Below are 12168 nucleotides of genomic sequence, written 5' to 3' on the forward strand. Positions count from 1 at the left end.
GCCTTACCTGTTGAGTGAAGGCCTGCTCAGGTTCCATTTTGACATTCCTGGCTTGTTCAGGAATTGTCTTGCCCCAATTTTGCCTGGATCAGGCTGCAGTGAAGATTTTCCTGGGGCGGATCAATTTCCTTGGCATACCACAGCAGACAAATTTCCCTGGAAAGTGCCAACAGGTAATATCCAGTAAGTGTAGACAATTTTGTCTAAGGACATCTTGGCAACCCAGGTGTGCAGAACATTCTCCCATGATTCATCTTTGAGTTGCAGCACAACCTTTGTCCAGACTGGCCTCTTAAATTCTCCAAAACAACCAACCAACCAACCAACCGAACCAAACTGAAATGACCTGAAAGTGAACCTGAAACTGAAAGCAAAGCAAAAATAGGAAGAGCTGAATCACCAGAACCAAAACACCAGGAGATGCATATGCTAATGTACATGTACAGGTGCACATTTAAAATAAATCATTATAATTTAAACAGTAATACAGTAATTCTCAGCATGGTGTTGGTAAGGAACCCTTGCTTCTTGACCTTTAATCTGGAATAGAATCAGACAGCCCTTCAAATAGAGAATTATCCTATGCAAAAAAGGACACACTGCCTCCCTGCTGGGTGGCTACATTGGCTTTGTTGGGGAAACCATCTGCAATTTCGCACATCACCAGGTTTTGCATGCGGGTAGCTCCTTGGCTGGCTTTCCAGGAGCCCCCCTACGCTGCTAAAAGTCCAGTTACCTCTTCTGTTCCTCAAATGCTCCAGCAAGGAATCCCAGAATAGGATGTCTGGAACCACTAATGGACTGGATAAGGACTAATAAACCAAAGCTTGATTTGGGTAAGGCAGAGAAACCGATGGTCGGTAGCCCACTATGTTCAAGAAACGCTTTTCGGCCTGCTTGGGAGGTTCCGGCTCGATGTTTCGGAGTGCTCCTTGATTTATCCTGGTCATGCTTGCAGCAGCTCCCAGAGGATGACCTGGGATGTGCTGGGGAAAAAGTCTGGAAAACAAAGGGGGTTCAGAAAGCAGCAGCTGGCCACAGAATCAGAGAACAACAAGGCCAACGGGGCTTGTTGCTGAGTTTCTAATTTCTTTCTGGGCTAAATGCAAAGGTGACTGTTAAAAGTGCTATGTGGCCTGGAACTAGGTGATGGGAAGATGCCTCACCTGGAAGACCTCACCTGGAGTTGTGCAAGTTATCACTTTTGTTAGTGCTGCCCTCTTCCCAGGCTAGGAATGCTCCGGGTTTTCTCAGCTGTGGGGACCCCCTCTAGGCGCTCCCTCGAAAAGGAAATGTGTCTTTCCGGGTTCTTAGAATACAAGGAAAACTTCAGGAAGACTGTAGACATCGTGTTCTGAGAAAGGACACTGCCTTTTTAAATCCTGCAGCTTTATGCTTTGGTTGCTGTCTGTTCCACTGTGTTAAATCACAGAGTTTTCTGTGTGCTTGGTTTTAAGCCAAGCATGAGAGATCTTGGGCTAATAATATGGGGCACATTTAAAAATAATACATGCATACATACGAACCTCAAGAATCAATCCAGAAGCAAAATCATGTGCAGGGCAATCCTATGGACGAATATTTACATGGGGACTAAATCTTGCAGAGTCCAAAAGAGTTCACTTCCCTGGTAGGTTTATCGGCATGAGAAGAGTCTTTTTAAAGGGGTGATTTAGTTCAATTTTCTGTTCTCACAGCAGCCAACTGGATAAAGACTGAAGCCCAGAGTGGAAAATGAGTGTGGCCACAACTGGCGTTCTCATACTGGAGATAAGATGTAGCCATCCCGGCTAGGAGACTGTGAGCATCAGCTGAAGTTCTGTGCAAGGTCTTTTCTATGCTGCCTCCCAAACTGAGGAATTCCCTCTCGACAGAGCTTGCCTGACACCTCCTTTGCTGACTTGTGGGCACCAGGTCCACCTGCTTTTATTCTCCTGGCCCTTTCAAATATTTTTGAACCACTGTTGATTTCATTATAAGGTCACAGTGAAAGCTGTGCTTCTGAAGCCCTGCCCATGTCTTGGCAGCTAGGATATTTATCCCTTCCTTCTAAATTCTTTTAAATCGTTGTGGCTGTGTTAAAGATATTTAGATAGTATTTAATGCACTTGGTCTTTGGTTCTATTGCAGTTTTGATTATGTGTGCTGCCCTGAAAGCTTTGGTCCATCGATGGATCGAACACATGAATTGAGCACGTGGTTGTATGCATGTGGTTGTTTTATTCAAACAGTATTTTAATAATGTTTAATATTTATATATTTTAATTGTGCACCCAGTGTGTTTCCAGGTTTTAATTGCAATCGTTATTATGTTATTTATTTATTTCTGTGAGCCGTCCCGAGGCTATGTAGCAAGGGGACGGCATATAAAAACTTTAAATAAATAAATAAGTGTGCATGCACACACGCATGCACACACAAACAAACAAAGCCACAAATAGCCTTGTCTTCCGTGCATTTGTCTCAGCCTCCTTCAGGGAGCAATCCTATGGCCCCTGGGTGCCACCTTGGGGTGCACTAGGGTATTTTGGATTCCCAGATCTGAGGCTGGGAGCCAAGTCCTGACCTCTTTCTCCTCACAGCCAGGGTCAAGGGCTGTTCTTGGGGGGGGGGGGGGGGGGAGGGGACAGGGGCCAAGATACAGCCACTCCCGTGTCTTCTACTGCAGCCCCCTTTCTGCCCTGCCAGAGCACCCCAGCGGGGTGGCTAACAACAGTTCTCTAACAAAAGTGGGAGCAACATGGAGGCAAAACCTTCCAGAGCCGCATAAAGATATCGTTAAAATCAAAGGATAAGATTGAATGAGAAACGGTGAAATATACAAGAGAGGTCAAATTAGTCACTGAGAGCCCAGGGTTGAGGATCGCAGGTAATTTAGAAAGCCTGGGGTTTCACCTGGTGGTGACAAAAGCCATGGGGAACGCACCCCAGACATCTGTGGCAACGTACAAAGAATGATCACAGCCAGAAGGCAATGGAAGACGCTCAAAAAACTAAGCACATGCTCTCCTAAAGGGTGTGCTTGGTATTTTAGCTGCATGGATTTGGGCAGAAAATGGCTTGACTGTGCCTGTACAATCTGTGTTGTTGTGTGAAAAATGCACAGCATTTCATGGCTCATGGAGGTGGCCATGCACCCGATCAGACCCCAAAGGAACTATCCTATGTATGTTTAAGCAAAAAAGCTCCACCAGCTCCCAACATTCCCCACCCACCTGCAGGGGAATGCTGGGAACTGGAGGCCCTTCTTCTGCCTATGCAAGCACAGCGTTGCATCCTAAGAGGAAGGATAGCTGCCCTTCCTGCTTAGTGCTTCATTGAGCACCTGTGTGAACCCCTCTCATTTTTCCCTGCCTAGTTTCCTAGACAGAACAATGATGGAGGAGCTCTGGCAGCATGGGGAATTTAATGTCAAAGGTGACGTTCTTTCAAGCTTAATGCCGATTGCAACCACTGGAGCTGTGTTAATCACGGAGCACTGCTAAAGGAGGTGCTGGGCGCCAGTGGCAGGAGCAACTTTGCAGAGCTGGGCTAGACTATTGCCATCCACCTCCCTCCATGGTTTCAGGACTATATGCCCCATATGCTGGTAAGGACTGTAAACATCAAAGTCAGAAGGAAATTAACTGCAGATGGTACGGACAGTGACAATCACCTTTCCACTGGTAAGGTAAAGGTAAAGGTTTCCCCTTGACATTAAGTCCAGTCATGTCTGACTCTAGGGGCGGTGCTCATCTGTTTCCTGGCCGAGGGAGCCAGCGTTTGTCCGCAGACAGTCTCTGTGGTCATGTGGCTGCATGACTAAACACCGAGGTGCACAGAACGCTGTTACCTGCCCACCGAAGTGGTACCTTTTTATCTACTTGCATTTGCATGCTTTCGAACTGCAAGGTTGGCAGGAGCTGGGACGGAGCAACGGGAACTCACCCCGTTGTGCAGATTCGAACCGGCGACCTTCCGATCAACCAGCCCAGCAGCACAACGGTTTAAACCACTGCGCCACCTGCGGTCCCACCTGTAGTACTGCACCTGCAGTACCAGTTTCCACTGATGCCCTTCCCCAGAAGAGGCCCTACTGAGACATCCAGACGTGTTCTAAGCCCACTGCAAATTCTTGTCACTCTAACACTTACAATATACAAAGCAGCAAATTATTATCGAACCCTCACTAAAGCTAAGACAATATTTTTGAAGAGTACATGATTTGAAAAAAGGCACCGTGTTGGAAAATAAACAACAAAACAAGCAACAAAATAAACACCAACAAATCTTGTGTGGCACCTTAAAGCTTAACTTAAGATTAGTTAAGGAGTGAGATATGCACATATATGACTATTTAAATGGATGCAGAGATAAACTGAGCCAAATCTGTATAGAATCAGTGTTGAAATATTTGGAGATGGTATGCAAAAAAAACAGAGTGAAGCTTCATAGGCAGAGAAAAAGTAAAAACACGGTTTCCAAGCAGAAATATTTTGCAAGTCAGTGAAAACCACTGAATTTACTCTACTACCTCAGTGGACTAGCAAACGAAAGCAGAATAGCATTAGTCTCATCCATGAAGACATTGACAGTAATCATGAGAGTTGAGAGGCTGGTTCAAACAGCTGGAGGAATTCAAACAACTTTTTCATGTGTAAGAAAATAAGGAGCTGCAGGATTCCAGGTCAAGGACTCCTACAGTTGGGAGTTTCTGGGCATTTTGAATAGCTATTTTACTGCTGCTCAGGATAAAAGGAAACCATGCTGGTCTTTGGATGTTCATAAAAACAATATTATTGTGAGCCACCTCCGGCTGCCCGAAGGACTAATGTTTATAGCAGTGCGATACTAACACAAAATCAAATCTGTTTAAAAAATTAAGTGCGCCAAAGTGAAGCCAATAGCCAGCAAATTTGAAATTAAGGGCTTTATGGGTGTCCTTCTTTAGTGGAAAATGTGATTTTCCACCCACCCAGCAAGGCTCTTGCTCTCCCCTTCCCCCTGTATTTCCATTAGGGCACCTGGATCCATAACTTTATGTGATAAAATAAGTGTTATTCATATATGAGTGAACATAGTGTTTTGGCCCATCTTAGGGGACCTGCTGCTGTTACTAGGGGACGTTTTCCTTTTACTGGAAGTGGTTAAGAAAATCTCAGCAGACTTTGCTACAATTATCGTAACCTCTGGTTTCCATCTGCTGCACTCCAAGCTTTGCCGTTTCTCAACCGGTGGGAATTTAGCAAACTACTTGGAAGGAGTTCAGGTCAATCAGGCATCAAAATCTACTTTCTTCTCACACACTCTGGATGGTACTGACACAGTCTGAAAGCTGCATTGTGCCTTTTCACACGGTGTGCTCATTGGGGACCGGAGCACCAGGGCCGGGAGATGGACAGTGTCCAAAAATAAACACCTTTCAGGACTTTCAGCAGAGGGACTTTCTCTTGAGTCTCTCGTTCTCTCTCTGTCTGTTTCTCTTCTAGAAGTGGAGAGCAGCATCTCCTTGCTCCTACTTTAGAGGCGTTAGAGGCACGGAGTCATTGGGAAAAATGCAGTTCTGAAGTCCCACCACAAGGCAGAAGAAACAGAGACAGAAAATCTTTTTATTTGTTTTATGTGCATTTATTGGGTGAGATATGTAGTTTATGCAATTCAATATACAGCAGAACTGTGCATACTATGCTGAGGAAATGCATATACTAGGAAAGAAAAGATCTCAAGATGAAATGCAAGATGCAGTCGATGGTCCTGAAACTGTACTGAACAAAACCTGCAGTTCCTCTGCAGAAAAAGCTGCAGACCTTGCTCTCTTCAGCCTGCTGTAGTCAACAGGGACTAGCAGCGGCTTGCCTGCATTTATAAGCAGGATGATTTTTAATTCTACCTGGAGATGCAAGGTATTGCACCTGCATGCAAAGCAGGTTTCTCTGCCACGGAGCCAAATCACTGCAAATCCAGCACGACCAAGCTTAGGATATGAAGAACTGCTTGCATCCCATTCAGGTGCTCCCCTTTCCCTAACTGCAGATAATGTGGGATTTCTTGGCTTTCGTGTTTGTGTGTTTTTCTCATTCTAAAAAGAAGAAATGCCTCCCGTGAGGCTCCATTACTCTCGATAGGAAGTTTATGGTCGATTATGAGGATATTTTTTTAGCATTCTGGCTTGTCCCCCTTTCCTCAGCCCTGCCCACGACGGGGATGTGGCCCTGGAGAGATTAAATGTAATAGAATTTGGCCCATGGGTTGAAGGAAGTTCTGATCCTGCCTTAGAAGGTGGGACTCGAAGCAGAGCTCAAAAAGGTCCCTCTGAAGACAGACTCATTATGGGGTAGTCTGAGAATGAGATTTGGTCTGACAGTTTTGAGGCTAGAAGAGGGGAAGGAAAAGAATCTGCGAGATAGAAAAGTGGATGAGGAGATGGGAAGGGAAGCCTGGCAAACGAAGGATAAAGAGGTGGGCGGACAAAGAAGCTGAAGTATGCATGGCGGTATAGGGATCCCACACAGGAAAGGTGCTAGTCTTGACAAAGGCCCGGCCCTGACCTGGAAAAATTATCTATCTATCTATCTATCTATCTATCTATCTATCTATCTATCTATCTATTTAGGGGACTTCTATGCCGCCCCATTCGCCGAAGCCTCGGGGTGGCTCACAACCATAAATAAAAAGAATCCAATAAAACAATATAAATTAACAATATAAATTAAGTCACCCTGGCCAAAGAATAAAATTAATAAATAATATTAACAATTAAAATAACATCTGAATAAAAAGGTATTTAATACACTATAAATAACACAGCATTATTTATTTATTTGTAACACTTAAATTTATTTATTTGTATAGGCTGCCTATAACTGCTGAGGCCTTCTTTGGCAGCTTACAATGCATCAAACATATTAAAACATAATAAAACACATTAAAAACCTATTAAAACACTAATGAATTAAAACATATATAATTACAGTATAAAAAGAGCTACAGCATTCAGGGGCTAAGCAGTACTTTTTTTTTCTAAAAAGGTATGTCTTCACCTGGTGACAAAAAGAAAATAAAGATGGCGCCAGGCAAGTCTCCCAAGGGAGGGAGTTCCAGAGTTGGGGAGCAGTGGTGGAAAAGGCCCTTCACATGATTGCCTCTCCCTCATCTCCCTGAGGGGAGGTTCTCGTAGAAGGGCCTCTGGGCTGATCTGAGGGGGTGGGGAGGTATATATGGGTGCGGACAGTCCGTAAGATCACCGGGCTCCAAGCCGTTTACAATGCTAGCCAAGCCAGCTCAAGAGAAACCATCTGGAAGGTGGATCCTGCGAAGAAAACCTTGCCACTTTCCCTCCATACTCAGGTCTGTGCACATGTGTGTGGATGTGAAAACTCTTCATTCAGATGCTAGGTTCTATGTTTGGAATCCTAGGAAGCAGGATTCTAGTTTGCTGCATTTTAGGATGGGGTATAATAAAAATGTGTGACATCTCCATTGCTAGATAAGCTGTGAAATCCTCAGGTTTTAGCTGTCTTCTTCATCCAACTGACCTCAACAGGGAACAGACATTTTAATTCTAAGAATCAGTCCCCGAATGTGATTAATTAATCTGTATTATCTAATGGATACATAGTTTGTTTTCATTTTTGCTATAACCAGAAGATATATCTTAATATTGCTCATGGATTGTTGATCATTAACATCATCAAAGCTACATGTTTTGATCCATTCCTCTTGCAGAAAAACTCACTACTTAATTTTATTCATTTTATGCTGCCCAATGGCTGAGGTTATAATATTCTATAGGATGTAAGAAGTCTGATAAGAAATGTTCCATCTGCGTTGTAGAGGATTTAAAACAATAGAACAATGGAAAAGCAAATCTTAATAGCCTCCACCTCACAGTTTTGTAAATGAGACAATACTTCCAAATATTTTTTTTCCTGCTAAAGAAAGAAGAAATCAAGATATCTGTCATGCCTATTTATACAGATAGGTAACCTTGGGTCACAGGCTGCGCTAATAAAAAGAATGACAACCTATTTCTTTTAATGACAAGCTGACATATTTATTTTTATTATTCCGCAAAAGTGCTCACCAGATCTATCTGTCATAGTAAAGGCTCCTTCACGAAATCTTACTTGAAGAATTTCGGTTTTGCAGAGGTGTACTTTGCCTGCTTGAAAAAACGAGCTTTTTATAAGGAAAAAGAAAAATTGAAGGCTGCTTTTTTGCTTTCATTGTGGTCTGTTCAAAGTTAAGACTTTGTGTAATGGAGCTGATGTTCCCTGTACCTTACAATCATAGATCCGTGGTCCTCAAATTGTATTATGCAGAAAATTGGGAGTCCTTGGAAGCTTAGGAGGGGTTTCTCAATGGGAAGATCAACAACGGTGGACAATCTTATGTGAAAGAGAACTTCAGCAGTGCTGAGCGGAAAGGCCCAGGACCAGCCCTACTATCAGGGAGCACGAGCTCACTTTGGAGGCCACCAAAGGTAGCAAATGGTTAGCTATTTCGTTCGGGGTTCTTTTATTTTTAGTGCTAGTGAGTGGGAGAGGCAACTTTGGCACTCTTCTCTCCTGGATGCGAATAATGAACCTGAGTAATCAGTCATGCAAATATAAGGGGATGCTAAGTGTTTTCTAGGACACGCATTTTTTCTAGGAAGACGGCTGGTGGATCTGGCCAGCCTCCTGGATTGACGAAGCCCATGCCCAGGAGGGCTACAGAGCCGCTTTCAATCTGCAAAGATTCCTTTGCGGGCAAGGGTGCTCCGAAGGCAGGGCAGATGGTATAGATGGCGCAGTCCCTAAGGACTCTTGGGAATCTGCCCTGGCTGCATGGAAGCCGCCAAACCCAACGGCTTCCATGCCTGAGTCCATCTGTGATCACTGCATCTCACCCCATGCACTGGATCCAGATGGTCTTTCTGGCCTGCTGGATGAAGTCCTGGGGAGCTGGAGCGAAGGAGGCTGGCGTGACAATAGGCATTCGTGTAGGGGGGAGGCCTCCACCCCTTCCTGCCTCCCAGTTTGCCCCTTTTGCCCCTGTCGGGCAAATTTCAGCTCCCCACTCCAGCTGCAAGGGGAATGGGGTGAGGCTCATCCACTGGGGTCTGAGTACTGGGGCTTTGGGATGCTGAAGAATCCTATGGGCCCCCAGTGATGGGAGGCCAAGAAGTGCATCCTGTATTTATACAGTATTAAAGCAAATAAATAAACGTACACAACATTAAAGTTTCCTTCAGATGCCGTGGTACCTACTCCACCAGCAACATTTTTAGCTGCAGACTGTATTTTCATAAAATGGTTTCTTTTTCCTCTGCCTTGAACTAGATAAAGGGGTTTTCAGTCAAGCTGGCAAAATGATTATGTGGCTCCAAAATTCCTGTTTTTTTTTTTTTTCCATTTGGTCAAACAGAAAACTTCTCCTGAGCTTGTAAAATGTAACTGTCACACGGATAGAGAATGACCTTTTGTAAACATTGACGCATTCACAGAAGGGAAGTAAAATAGTGACAACTCTGTAAGAAGGACACCGAGCAGCTGTCTCCGTGCCAAAACCTCTCTCTTCCATTTGGTAAGGGACTGAGGTAGACGCTGCCGGTTCCTGAATCGACTAGTCAGTCAGTGAAGCTCAAGTAAAGTAAAGCTTTGGTCACGAAGAATGAAACATGGAGAGAAGTTAATATGCAGTCTTTAACTCTATAGGGGCAGACATGTGTGTGTCTCTTGATGCAGCTAGGGCAAAAGGTCAGGGCCCCAGAAAATGGCAGGAAAGGATGTACACTCCACTGTATTCCTCCAGTTGTGATGTTGCTATGATTTAAGTAGGCTTACGGTGGAAGGCTGTGTTTATTCAGAATGTTTTGTAGCAGGAATTGATGCTGTTGTTGCTGTCTAGGCAGAAAAGAGTCCATTTTTATTTTATTTTTTATTTATTTATAGTTTTTTATATGCCGTCCCCTTGTTATATAGCCTCGGGACGGCTCACAGAAATAAATAAATACAATACAAATAATTACAGTTACAATTAAAACCCGGAAACACCCTGGCTGCACAATTAAAACCTATAAATATTAAACATTGTTAAAATATTGTTTGAATAAAAAGGTCCATTTGGGTATCGCCATCACCTTGGCTGGTTCCCCAGCAACTCAAGTTACTGCTGTTCTTCTACCATGTCAGGAATACAGAAGCCACCGTCAAGCTTGGAAGAGCAGAGAAGAAGGGCCTTCTTGGGAGTGGCACCAGCCTTTGGAATCATCTCCCCAGAGGAATTCTCCTGGCACTCTCTTTGTATTCTTTTCAGCACCGGGTGAAGACCTTTTTAATTTCCCAGTATTTTAACTATTAGAATGATCTTAATGGTTTTACATTTTACATTGAATAACCAATTGTGGTGGTGGCTTTTATGTCAATGTGGTTTCTTTAAAGTGTAATAATTGTGTGGTTTTAAATCGTTTTTAAGACTGGTAATGTTTTATTATATATTGCTTTTATTTGATTGCTTATTTTTATACCCTATGTGTAAGGGGAGAGGGGGAAAGTTCCTTGGAAGGAATTTTGTCTGGATCCCCTACATTCTGAGCTGTGTCTAGAGCAAAGAGTTTGGAACTGGCTCGACCGGTTGTAGGATCTGGAGGTAGAGCAGAGAAAACGTGCCACCAAAAAGGAGGACAAAGGATGACCCCAGCTCGTATGAAGCCTCTATGATATGCAAATTTAGAAATAATTAGTATAATTTCAATAGATACGTGATGTATCTTACTAAGGAGGGAAGAATGTGACTGGGTGACCCCTGAACCTGCTCTATTTCCCTCCAGGTGGGGGTTTGTAAGGCAGTGGGTCCTCTTTATCCATCTATCTCTGGCAGGTGGCTGGCATTCTGGCTGACTCCTTTCGCTTCCCTCCCTAGATTGTGCCTTTATTTATTAATCATATTTGCTGTGACTTGCTCTTTGGGCACATCACAGCCAATGAAATATTTTTTTAAGAAGTAAAGACTGAATAAAATATATGCACATGTAAATGTTTTAAATGGCAGTATAAAATAGAAGTGAACCGTAGATTAAGGCTTGGTAGCAGTACAAGGATTTGAAATCCAGTACAGGACTTAAACCGGGCTGAAAGTAAGTTTCCTGGGCAGTACTCTTTACCTCCTTTCAGTTTCTCTATTTTATCTACTTTCACAGGAGAACTGAGATCCAAGCACGGCGAGAGTTCCTTTCTCGCTTTTCTGCAACCTTACCTCTAGGGGGATCTGTGGCACAGCAGAATAGTGCAACAAATAGGAGAAAATGGCTTTCTTTCATTTTCAGAGTTAAATGCTGCTTTTTTCCCTGCTCTAAAAAAATCTCTCACCAAATGTGCTGGTTGGAAACAGAATTAAAACTGGAGGGTCATGATATTGCCTGAAGAGCCAGTAAATAACCATGAACGGGGAATGATGAACACATGCAACGTACAGAAGGACCTTATTCAGTGTAGCTATTTTCCTTGGTAAGGAGAGTTCCACAACCGGATCTACATTCTATCTGGGATGAATGTTCAGAATTTAAGGTAGCTCAGTTCCGGGTGCGTAAAATACTTTTTAAATGCTGTTGCTCCCAATGAAGTTTCAGAGTCAAAATTTGTGCTTAAATTCACTAGATTCTAACAAGATTCTTTCCCTATTTACCTATTTTTAATTTTTAAAATTAATGGGTTTAATTTTAAGAAGTAATTGGCTTAATTGAGAGCAGATATGGCTGGTCATGTTGTGAACAGTCAGAAGAGTTGAATTTATAGACTGTTAAAAAAAATCAATTGCAGGGAAGAGAAATGGAAAAGTTAGTCTAAAGTGCTCCACATCTCTTGGGTTTTGTTGTGCAGTGAAATTAATATACAAGTCACTTAGAAAATAGCTGTTTACATTTTGGAGAAGTTCAGCTTACCGTGAAGGAAGGTCATATAACAAACAATTAAGAGAGATTGTGGTGATTTAGGGAAAAGCAACAACCACAATGTTGAACATTTCCCTGAAAAGTTGTCAATTGTGAAAGCACACAAAAAAGTACTGAATTGATCAGTTTGCCTGAATGCTAACACTTTTATATGTAGACAAACTTTTCTGACTGTTGTGACAGAGCTTTGAACCGTTTAAAAATACCAGAATGTGCATTTCTCATTCCCATTAATGAATCTCTGTCAGATTCTCTCC

This window comes from Varanus komodoensis, unplaced genomic scaffold (genome assembly GCF_004798865.1).
Source record: "Varanus komodoensis strain SLA01 unplaced genomic scaffold, ASM479886v1 scaffold40, whole genome shotgun sequence".
NCBI lineage: Eukaryota > Metazoa > Chordata > Lepidosauria > Squamata > Varanidae > Varanus > Varanus komodoensis.